The 12954-nt window shown below is 41.0% G+C and overlaps 1 protein-coding gene across 5 annotated transcripts in view; it reads left to right on the top strand.

Annotated features, from left to right (window-relative positions):
- Positions 1 to 89: 89 nt before the first annotated feature.
- HMBOX1 (homeobox containing 1) overlaps positions 90 to 12954 on the top strand; it is an 89530-nt gene continuing 76665 nt past the window's right edge. For all 5 annotated transcript variants that reach the window (XM_040427159.1, XM_040427160.1, XM_040427161.1 and 2 more), the window contains exon 1: positions 90 to 348. The gene's annotated coding sequence lies outside the window, so the exon portion shown is untranslated. The remainder of the gene's footprint in view (positions 349 to 12954) is intronic.

Raw genomic sequence — 12954 nt, forward strand, 5'->3', positions numbered from 1 at the left:
CAGTCTGTCAGAAGGGGCGTGGTTATTATGTCTGCCTCGCTCAGCATTCTGGGAGGTGTAGTCGTCTCCGAGAGCTCCCCTCCAAGCTCCCTGGGGAGAAGCCAGCGGTGTCGGGAACTACAACTCCCAGAGTCCCGCCGCGGCCGTTCGGCTGAGGAGCTGCGCGGAGCTGAGTGTAAACATGGCGGTCGGGAGACAGACAAAGACGAGTCAGGCTGGGATGTGAGCGGCGGGGGAGACGCTGGGGGCGAGCTGGGCACGGAGGGCGGGCGTCGTCTTCGTCAGCATCTCATCGGGAGCGAGTCAGGCCTGCCGCCCGCTGGGAGCCGAGGCTCGGTGACTAGACAGGTGAGCAGCCCGCCGTCCTGACAAGTTCTCTCCCAGGAGGACGGGACGTGGGGCTCCGGGGCAGCCGCTCGTGTGGCGGAGTGTGCGGCCGGCGGGGACCGGGCTGGAGGAGGAGGAGGAGGAGTGTGCGGCGTATACTGTGTGTGATGTGTAGTGTTACATACTGATGTGTAGTGTTATATACTGATGTGTGAGATATGTATTATATACTGCTGTGTGTGTGAGTGATATGTATTATATACTATTGTGTGTGTGTGATATGTATTATATACTGCTGTGTGTGTGTGTGTGATATGTATTATATACTGCTGTGTGTGTGATATGTATTATATACTGCTGTGTGTGTGTGTGTGATATGTATTATATACTGCTGTGTGTGTGATATGTATTATATACTGCTGTGTGTGTGTGTGATATGTATTATATACTGCTGTGTGTGTGATATGTATTATATACTGCTGTGTGTGTGATATGTATTATATACTGCTGCTGTGTGTGTGTGTGTGTGTGTGTGATATGTATTATATACTGCTGTGTGTGTGATATGTATTATATACTGCTGTGTGTGTGTGTGTGATATGTATTATATACTGCTGTGTGTGTGATATGTATTATATACTGCTGTGTGTGTGATATGTATTATATACTGCTGTGTGTGTGATATGTATTATATACTGCTGTGTGTGTGTGTGATATGTATTATATACTGCTGTGTGTGTGATATGTATTATATACTGCTGTGTGTGTGATATGTATTATATACTGCTGTGTGTGTGTGTGATATGTATTATATACTGCTGTGTGTGTGTGTGATATGTATTATATACTGCTGTGTGTGTGTGTGATATGTATTATATACTGCTGTGTGTGTGTGTGATATGTATTATATACTGCTGTGTGTGTGTGTGATATGTATTATATACTGCTGTGTGTGTGTGTGATATGTATTATATACTGCTGTGTGTGTGATATGTATTATATACTGCTGTGTGTGTGATATGTATTATATACTGCTGTGTGTGTGTGTGATATGTATTATATACTGCTGTGTGTGTGTGATATGTATTATATACTGCTGTGTGTGTGTGATATGTATTATATACTGCTGTGTGTGTGTGATATGTATTATATACTGCTGTGTGTGTGTGTGATATGTATTATATACTGCTGTGTGTGTGTGTGATATGTATTATATACTGCTGTGTGTGTGTGATATGTATTATATACTGCTGTGTGTGTGTGTGTGTGATATGTATTATATACTGCTGTGTGTGTGTGTGTGATATGTATTATATACTGCTGTGTGTGTGTGATATGTGTTATATACTGCTGTGTGTGTGTGATATGTATTATATACTGCTGTGTGTGTGTGATATGTATTATATACTGCTGTGTGTGTGTGTGTGTGTGTGTGATATGTATTATATACTGCTGTGTGTGTGTGTGAGTGATATGTATTATATACTGCTGTGTGTGTGTGTGTGATATGTAGTATTATATACTGCTGTGTGTGATATGTAGTAGTATTATATACTGCTGTCTGTGATATACACTGCCGTGTGTTTGATATGTATTTAATCCTGCTGTGCGTGATATGTTATATATTGGTGTGTGATATATATATATATATATATATATACGGTTTTGTAATATATTATGTACTGCTGTGTGTGATACATACTACTGTGTGTGATATCACACAGCAGAATACAATACATATCACACACAGTAGTATGTATCACACACAGCAGTACATAATATATTACAAAACCGTATATATATATATATATATATATATCACACACCAATATATAACATATCACGCACAGCAGGATTAAATACATATCAAACACACGGCAGTGTATATCACAGACAGCAGTATATAATACTACTACATATCACACACAGCAGTATATAATACTACATATCACACACACACACACACACACACACACACACAGCAGTATATAATACATATCACACAGCAGCGGTATACAATACATATCACACAGCAGCGGTATAACAGTGACACGATATACAAATTATTCACAACAGTCAACAGGGACATATAGTAAAATCACAAGTGACAGATACATGAGGTGTATGTATACACAGAAGAGTATACAGTAATAGTATATATTATACACACAGTGCAGTGACATAACATGTCATGTGTACATAGCAGTGATATATAATGTGCATATACATCACACACACAGCTGTATATAATATATGACACATACAGCAGTATAATACATATGTATTGTATTCTGCTGTGTGATATGTATTATACTGCTGTATGTGTCATATATTATATACAGCTGTGTGTGTGATGTATATGCACATTATATATCACTGCTATGTACACATGACATGTTATGTCACTGCACTGTGTGTATAATATATACTATTACTGTATACTCTTCTGTGTATACATACACCTCATGTATCTGTCACTTGTGATTTTACTATATGTCCCTGTTGACTGTTGTGAATAATTTGTATATCGTGTCACTGTTATACCGCTGCTGTGTGATATGTATTGTATACCGCTGCTGTGTGAGAGTGTATTGTATACCGCTGCTGTGTGCGAGTGTATTGTATACCGCTGCTGTGTGCGAGTGTATTGTATACCGCTGCTGTGTGCGAGTGTATTGTATACCGCTGCTGTGTGCGAGTGTATTGTATACCGCTGCTGTGTGAGAGTGTATTGTATACCGCTGCTGTGTGAGAGTGTATTGTATACCGCTGCTGTGTGCGAGTGTATTGTATACCGCTGCTGTGTGCGAGTGTATTGTATACCGCTGCTGTGTGAGAGTGTATTGTATACCGCTGCTGTGTGAGAGTGTATTGTATACCGCTGCTGTGTGCGAGTGTATTGTATACCGCTGCTGTGTGCGAGTGTATTGTATACCGCTGCTGTGTGCGAGTGTATTGTATACCGCTGCTGTGTGCGAGTGTATTGTATACCGCTGCTGTGTGCGAGTGTATTGTATACCGCTGCTGTGTGAGAGTGTATTGTATACCGCTGCTGTGTGCGAGTGTATTGTATACCGCTGCTGTGTGCGAGTGTATTGTATACCGCTGCTGTGTGCGAGTGTATTGTATACCGCTGCTGTGTGCGAGTGTATTGTATACCGCTGCTGTGTGCGAGTGTATTGTATACCGCTGCTGTGTGCGAGTGTATTGTATACCGCTGCTGTGTGCGAGTGTATTGTATACCGCTGCTGTGTGCGAGTGTATTGTATACCGCTGCTGTGTGCGAGTGTATTGTATACCGCTGCTGTGTGCGAGTGTATTGTATACCGCTGCTGTGTGCGAGTGTATTGTATACCGCTGCTGTGTGTTATGTTGTGTAGTAGAACTATTATGGCTGCAGCTGTGCTGATGTACATGATGATCTATATGTCTGTGATGTCGCCCCTGAGCCTTCCACAAGGTGTCTAGTCGATAGTCAGCTGCATCCCGGGCAGTGTGTGTATAGTACTAGTATTGCGGTAGAAATACGGCTTTCTAAGTGGTATACGTATATATGTATAGTCACTGCTGTATCCAGGTATATTACTGATAAAGGGCTGTCACATCTATTTCATCACGTGCAGTTATATATACGGTGTAATCACTTTCTATATATCTTACTACACACGTGTGCTGTACAGATATATATATTGTGTAATCCCTTCCTATATATCACTACACACGTGTGCTGTACAGATATATATACAGTGTAATCCCTTCCTATATCTTACTACACACGTGTGCTGTACAGATATATATACAGTGTAATCCCTTCCTATATCTTACTACACACGTGTGCTGTACAGTTATATATTGTGTAATCCCTTCCTATATATCACTACACACGTGTGCTGTACAGTTATATATACAGTGTAATCACTTCTTATATATCACTACACACGTGTGCTGTACAGATATATATACAGTGTAATCCCTTCCTATATCTTACTACACACGTGTGCTGTACAGTTATATATACAGTGTAATCACTTTCTATATATCTTACTACACACGTGTGCTGTACAGATATATATATTGTGTAATCCCTTCCTATATATCACTACACACGTGTGCTGTACAGATATATATACAGTGTAATCCCTTCCTATATCTTACTACACACGTGTGCTGTACAGTTATATATACAGTGTAATCCCTTCCTATATCTTACTACACACGTGTGCTGTACAGTTATATATACAGTGTAATCCCTTCCTATATATCACTACACACGTGTGCTGTACAGATATATATACAGTGTAATCCCTTCCTATATCTTACTACACACGTGTGCTGTACAGATATATATACAGTGTAATCCCTTCCTATATCTTACTACACACGTGTGCTGTACAGTTATATATTGTGTAATCCCTTCCTATATCTTACTACACACGTGTGCTGTACAGTTATATATACAGTGTAATCCCTTCCTATATATCACTACACACGTGTGCTGTACAGTTATATATATTGTGTAATCACTTCCTATATATCACTACACACGTGTGCTGTACAGTTATATATACAGTGTAATCCCTTCCTATATATCACTACACACGTGTGCTGTACAGTTATATATACAGTGTAATCCCTTCCTATATCTTACTACACACGTGTGCTGTACAGTTATATATACAGTGTAATCCCTTCCTATATCTTACTACACACGTGTGCTGTACAGTTATATATACAGTGTAATCCCTTCCTATATATCACTACACACGTGTGCTGTACAGTTATATATACAGTGTAATCCCTTCCTATATCTTACTACACACGTGTGCTGTACAGTTATATATATTGTGTAATCCCTTCCTATATCTTACTACACACGTGTGCTGTACAGTTATATATACAGTGTAATCCCTTCCTATATCTTACTACACACGTGTGCTGTACAGTTATATATACAGTGTAATCCCTTCCTATATCTTACTACACACGTGTGCTGTACAGTTATATATACAGTGTAATCCCTTCCTATATATCACTACACACGTGTGCTGTACAGTTATATATACAGTGTAATCTCTTCCTATATCTCACTACACACGTGTGCTGTACAGTTATAGATACAGTGTAATCCCTTCCTATATATCACTACACACGTGTGCTGTACAGTTATATATACAGTGTAATCCCTTCCTATATCTTACTACACACGTGTGCTGTACAGTTATATATACAGTGTAATCCCTTCCTATATCTCACTACACACGTGTGCTGTACAGTTATATATAGTGTGTAATCACTTCCTATATATCACTACACACGTGTGCTGTACAGTTATATATACAGTGTAATCCCTTCCTATATCTTACTACACACGTGTGCTGTACAGATATATATTGTGTAATCCCTTCCTATATCTTACTACACACGTGTGCTGTACAGATATAGGAAGTGATTACACAATATATATATCTGTACAGCACACGTGTGCTGTACAGTTATATATACGGTGTAATCCCTTCCTATATCTTACTACACACGTGTGCTGTACAGTTATATATTGTGTAATCCCTTCCTATATATCACTACACACGTGTGCTGTACAGTTATATATACAGTGTAATCACTTCTTATATATCACTACACACGTGTGCTGTACAGATATATATACAGTGTAATCCCTTCCTATATCTTACTACACACGTGTGCTGTACAGTTATATATACAGTGTAATCACTTTCTATATATCTTACTACACACGTGTGCTGTACAGATATATATATTGTGTAATCCCTTCCTATATATCACTACACACGTGTGCTGTACAGATATATATACAGTGTAATCCCTTCCTATATCTTACTACACACGTGTGCTGTACAGATATATATACAGTGTAATCCCTTCCTATATCTTACTACACACGTGTGCTGTACAGTTATATATACAGTGTAATCCCTTCCTATATATCACTACACACGTGTGCTGTACAGATATATATACAGTGTAATCCCTTCCTATATCTTACTACACACGTGTGCTGTACAGTTATATATTGTGTAATCCCTTCCTATATCTTACTACACACGTGTGCTGTACAGTTATATATACAGTGTAATCCCTTCCTATATATCACTACACACGTGTGCTGTACAGTTATATATATTGTGTAATCACTTCCTATATATCACTACACACGTGTGCTGTACAGTTATATATACAGTGTAATCCCTTCCTATATATCACTACACACGTGTGCTGTACAGTTATATATACAGTGTAATCCCTTCCTATATCTTACTACACACGTGTGCTGTACAGTTATATATACAGTGTAATCCCTTCCTATATATCACTACACACGTGTGCTGTACAGTTATATATACAGTGTAATCCCTTCCTATATCTTACTACACACGTGTGCTGTACAGTTATATATATTGTGTAATCCCTTCCTATATCTTACTACACACGTGTGCTGTACAGTTATATATACAGTGTAATCCCTTCCTATATCTTACTACACACGTGTGCTGTACAGTTATATATACAGTGTAATCCCTTCCTATATCTTACTACACACGTGTGCTGTACAGTTATATATACAGTGTAATCCCTTCCTATATATCACTACACACGTGTGCTGTACAGTTATATATACAGTGTAATCTCTTCCTATATCTCACTACACACGTGTGCTGTACAGTTATAGATACAGTGTAATCCCTTCCTATATCTTACTACACACGTGTGCTGTACAGTTATATATACAGTGTAATCCCTTCCTATATCTCACTACACACGTGTGCTGTACAGTTATATATAGTGTGTAATCACTTCCTATATATCACTACACACGTGTGCTGTACAGTTATATATACAGTGTAATCCCTTCCTATATCTTACTACACACGTGTGCTGTACAGATATATATTGTGTAATCCCTTCCTATATCTTACTACACACGTGTGCTGTACAGATATAGGAAGTGATTACACAATATATATATCTGTACAGCACACGTGTGTAGTAAGATATAGGAAGTGATTACACAATATATATATCTTACTACACACGTGTGCTGTACAGTTATATATACAGAGTAATCCCTTCCTATATCTTACTACACACGTGTGCTGTACAGTTATATATAGTGTGTAATCACTTCCTATATATCACTACACACGTGTGCTGTACAGTTATATATACAGTGTAATCCCTTCCTATATCTTACTACACACGTGTGCTGTACAGTTATATATACAGTGTAATCCCTTCCTATATCTTACTACACACGTGTGCTGTACAGTTATATATACAGTGTAATCCCTTCCTATATCTTACTACACACGTGTGCTGTACAGATATATATACAGTGTAATCCCTTCCTATATCTTACTACACACGTGTGCTGTACAGTTATATATTGTGTAATCCCTTCCTATATCTTACTACACACGTGTGCTGTACAGTTATATATACAGTGTAATCCCTTCCTATATATCACTACACACGTGTGCTGTACAGTTATATATACAGTGTAATCCCTTCCTATATCTTACTACACACGTGTGCTGTACAGTTATATATACAGTGTAATCCCTTCCTATATATCACTACACACGTGTGCTGTACAGTTATATATACAGTGTAATCCCTTCCTATATCTTACTACACACGTGTGCTGTACAGTTATATATACAGTGTAATCCCTTCCTATATCTTACTACACACGTTTGCTGTACAGTTATATATACAGTGTAATCCCTTCCTATATATCACTACACACGTGTGCTGTACAGTTATATATACAGTGTAATCCCTTCCTATATCTTACTACACACGTGTGCTGTACAGTTATATATACAGTGTAATCCCTTCCTATATCTTACTACACATGTGTGCTGTACAGTTATATATACAGTGTAATCCCTTCCTATATCTTACTACACACGTGTGCTGTACAGTTATATATACAGTGTAATCACTTCTTATATATCACTACACACGTGTGCTGTACAGATATAGATTGTGTAATCCCTTCCTATATCTTACTACACACGTGTGCTGTACAGTTATATATACAGTGTAATCACTTCTTATATATCACTACACACGTGTGCTGTACAGTTATATATATTGTGTAATCACTTCCTATATATCACTACACACGTGTGCTGTACAGTTATATATACAGTGTAATCCCTTCCTATATCTTACTACACACGTGTGCTGTACAGTTATATATACAGTGTAATCACTTCTTATATATCACTACACACGTGTGCTGTACAGTTATATATACAGTGTAATCCCTTCCTATATCTCACTACACACGTGTGCTGTACAGTTATATATACAGTGTAATCCCTTCCTATATATCACTACACACGTGTGCTGTACAGATTATATATATATATATATGTGTTATAGTGTAATCCCTTCCTATATCGCACTACTGGTGTTTTTATATGGGCTTATATTGTGTGTCTGCCCAAAGCTATGGCCAAGTGTGTTACTCCACTGTGTACTGTGTGAAGGTGAAAATTTTCATAGCTGTAGCAGAGCTGAGGTTGTCATCACTATATGTTCTGCGTGTATATTATAGCTATAAGCTGTTATATTAGGGTCTATATAATGGATGTACTACACTATAGTCTGTGGAGGGATACATGGTATTTCATATATGTGTATATAAAGGCTAGACGTTATTGCACTACGTTCTGTGAAGTGATATCTCATGTATATCTAACGATACATATATACAGCTATGCTCTAAATATACACTGTACTCTGGAGTGATATCTTGTGTGTGTGTGTATAAAGGATAGAAACAGTTGGACTACGTTCTGTGCAGTAAGATGCCTTATATATGTAATGGCTAAAAGTGCTTACACTGTACTCCATGACGGGATCTCTCATATATATATATATATATATATATATATATATATATATATACACTGTACTCCATGACGGGATCTCTCATATATATATATATATATATATATATATATATATATACACTGTACTCCATGATGGGATCTCTCTCTAATATATATATATATATACACACACACACTGAACAAAAATATAAACACAACACTTTCGGTTTTGCTCCCATTTTGCATGAGCTGAACTCAAAGATCTGAAACATTTCCTACATACACAAAAGACCCATTACTCTCCAATATTGTTCACAAATCTGTCTGAATCTGTGTTAGTGAGCGCTTCTCCTTTGCCGAGATAATCCATCCCACCTCACAGGTGTGGCATATCAAGGTGCTGACTAGACAGCATGAATATTGCACAGGTGTGCCTTAGACTGCCCACAATAAAAGACCACTCTGAAATGTGCCATTTGATCACACAGCACAATGCCACAGATGTCGCAACGTTTGAGGGAGCGTGCAATTAGCATGCTGACTGCAGAAATGTCTACCAGAGCTGTTGCCCGTGCAATGAATGCTCATTTCTCTACCATAAGCCGTCTCCAAAGGAGTTTCAGAGAATTTGGCAGTACATCCAACCGGCCTCACAAGTGCAGACCACGTGTAACCACACCAGCCCAGGACCTCCACATCCAGCATGTTCACCTCCATGATCGTCTGAGACCAGCCACCCAGACAGCTTCAGCAACAATCGGTTTGCACAAACTGTCAGAAACCGTCTCAGGGAAGCTCATCTGCTCGTCGTCCTCATCGGGGTCTGGACCTGACTGCAGTTTGTCGTCGTAACCGACTTGAGTGGGCAAATGCTCACATTCGATGGCGTCTGGCATGTTGGAGAGGCGTTCTGTTCATGGATGAGTCCTGGTTTTCACTGTTCAGGGCAGATGGCAGACAGTGTGTGTGGCGTCGTGTGGGTGAGCGGTTTGCTGACGTCAACGTTGTGGATGGAGTGGCCCATGGTGGCGGTGGGGTTATGGTATGGGCAGGCGTATGTTATGGACAATGAACACAGGTGCATTTTATTGATGGCATTTTGAATGCACAGATATACCGTGACGAGATCCTGAGGCCCATTGTTGTGCCATTCATCCACGACCATCACCTCATGTTGCAGCATGATAATGCACGGCCCCATATTGCAAGGATCTGGACACAATTCCTGGAAGCTGAAAACATCCCAGTTCTTGCATGGCCAGCATACTCACTGGACAAGTCACCCATTGAGCATGTTTGGGATGCTCCGGATCGGCGTATACGACAGCGTGTTCCAGTTCAACTTCACACAGCTATTGAAGAGGAGTGGACCAACATTTCATAGGCCACAATCAGCAACCTGATCAACTCTATGCAACGGAGATGTGTTGCGCTGCGTGAGGCAAATGGTGGCCACACCAGATACTGACTGGTTTTCTGATTCCCCCCAGCAAAGCAAAACTGTGCACATTTCAGAGTGGCCTTTTATTGTGAGCAGTCTAAGGCACAAAACCAAAAGTGTTTTTGTTCTGTGTGGTCATGTTTCCCTCACACAGTTGGTGTTAACAGCAGCCCCACATATCACCTGTACTGATCCTGAGTTACATCCTGTATTATACTCCAGAGCTGTACTCCCTATTCTGCTGGTACAGTCACTGTGTACATACATTACATTACTTATCCTGTACTGATCCTGAGTTACATCCTGTATTATACTCCAGAGCTGCACTCCCTATTCTGCTGGTGGAGTCACTGTGTACATACATTACATTACTTATCCTGTACTGATCCTGAGTTACATCCTGTATTATACTCCAGAGCTGCACTCCCTATTCTGCTGGTACAGTCACTGTGTACATACATTACATTACTTATCCTGTACTGATCCTGAGTTACATCCTGTATTATACTCCAGAGCTGCACTCGCTATTCTTCTGGTGCATTCACTGTGTACATATATTATCTATACTGTACACAGTGACTCCACCAGCAGAATAGGGAGTGCAGCTCTGGAGTATAATACCGGTCTTACAGGATAAATGATGTGATCCCCTGTGGATGTATGATACATAAAAACCCCATGATGTATTCACCCCTCCCCCATCCTGTAGGTCTCTATACTGAATACAGCGCTATGTTCCTGGCGCTCTGAGCTGTGCCGCTCGGTGTTCGTCTTCGTCATGGAGTCAGGACAGCAGATGAGGTTTCACAATTGTTCTGTAATCTCAGGATTTGCTCCTCGTGTATTGGGCACATCTTCACCATCAGACGTGTTGTTGGCAGCGCCCGCAGCGGGTTAAGTATTGTCTGATTTCTGCCTCTGGATAAAGATCAGCAATCTGCTGCAGGAATAAGACATGGCGGCTGGTAGATATTAACCTTTGTCGGCAGGAATATTGGTCCCCGGGGGAATAGAAGTGAGAATTACAGGCAGGGCGTTAGTGCGCTCCTCTGCCTGCTGTGCCCTGTGATGGGAGAGGGCACCGGCTGGAGCAGACGTGAGGCAGGTACTGAGATATATGGCTGTATGGTGCCACACCTGACATTAAAGGGAACCCGTCACCTAGAGAATCGGTTAGTATGTCCTTATAGTGCCTATAGTTTTTCTTTGCAGTGGTTTTATATTTTCAAAAAATCCACTTTTATCCATATGCTAATTAGGCATTAAGGTGCCCAAAGGGTGCTATTTTCATTCGAGGGTGCCCAGGCACGCCCCCACCGAGTGCCCAGGCCGACACCCCCCCCCCCCCCCCTACAGAGTCCGAGCACGCCTCACTCTCCGCTCATACACTGCTCCCCCAGCAGCGCCGTTGACGCCCCCGCTACGTCACTAGCGATTACCCTGTGCACCCTTTCCCTTCAGCATAGCCAACAGGCGCAACACCCAACTCTGCCTGTGCTCTTCCAGTTCAAGTGAGGGCATCAGCTGTCTCACTGGGCATGCTCCAAGCCCAGTCACGTTTTTGGCGCATGCCCAGTGAAAAAGTTGAGACTGATGCCCTCAGAATTGGAGGAGCGCAGGCAGTGTTCGTCACTGTGCTTGTTGGCTATGCTGAAGGGAAACCTTACCTATATCGACAACAGAGTCGGCCAAAGTGGTGGCTGGAGGACTCCGGTCCGGCCACCGCCAAGCGCTCTCCCTATAGAAGTGAATGGGAGCGCACCGCTCCCATTCACTTCTACGGGCCCAAAGGAAATAGTCGAGCCAGCAGTCTGCTATTTTCCGTGGCACCATCGAAATGAATGGAGGGCGGCTGTGCATGCGCAGTGCGCCCTCCACCACCATTTTCGGGGCTCCGTTTAGGACAGGGATGGGCAAACTGCTGCTCTCCAGCTGTTGTAAAACTACAAATCCCATCATAACAGCTGGATAGCCGCAGTTTGACCATCCCTGGTTTAGGGTAGAGGGACCCGCACCTATCACTGTTCGCCCATTGTCTCAGATGAGACAACCCCTTTAATGCCTCATTAGCATATGGAATTAAGTGGATTTTATGAAGACACTAGCAGAAGGACCCGGCTTCACTCGGGTATATTTTATCTATTTCATTTAATGTTTGTGTGTCGTTAAAATATATAGACAGTATCTTCCATAACAGTGACCTCCACAGCCCCTCAACAATGCCCCGCCACTTTAAAATGTGACCTTCACAGTACCCCGCTCCCTTGACAGTGACCTTCACAGTACCCCGCTCCCTTGACAGTGACC

The sequence above is a fragment of the Bufo bufo genome, chromosome 4 (genome assembly GCF_905171765.1).
Source record: "Bufo bufo chromosome 4, aBufBuf1.1, whole genome shotgun sequence".
NCBI classification, from domain to species: domain Eukaryota; kingdom Metazoa; phylum Chordata; class Amphibia; order Anura; family Bufonidae; genus Bufo; species Bufo bufo.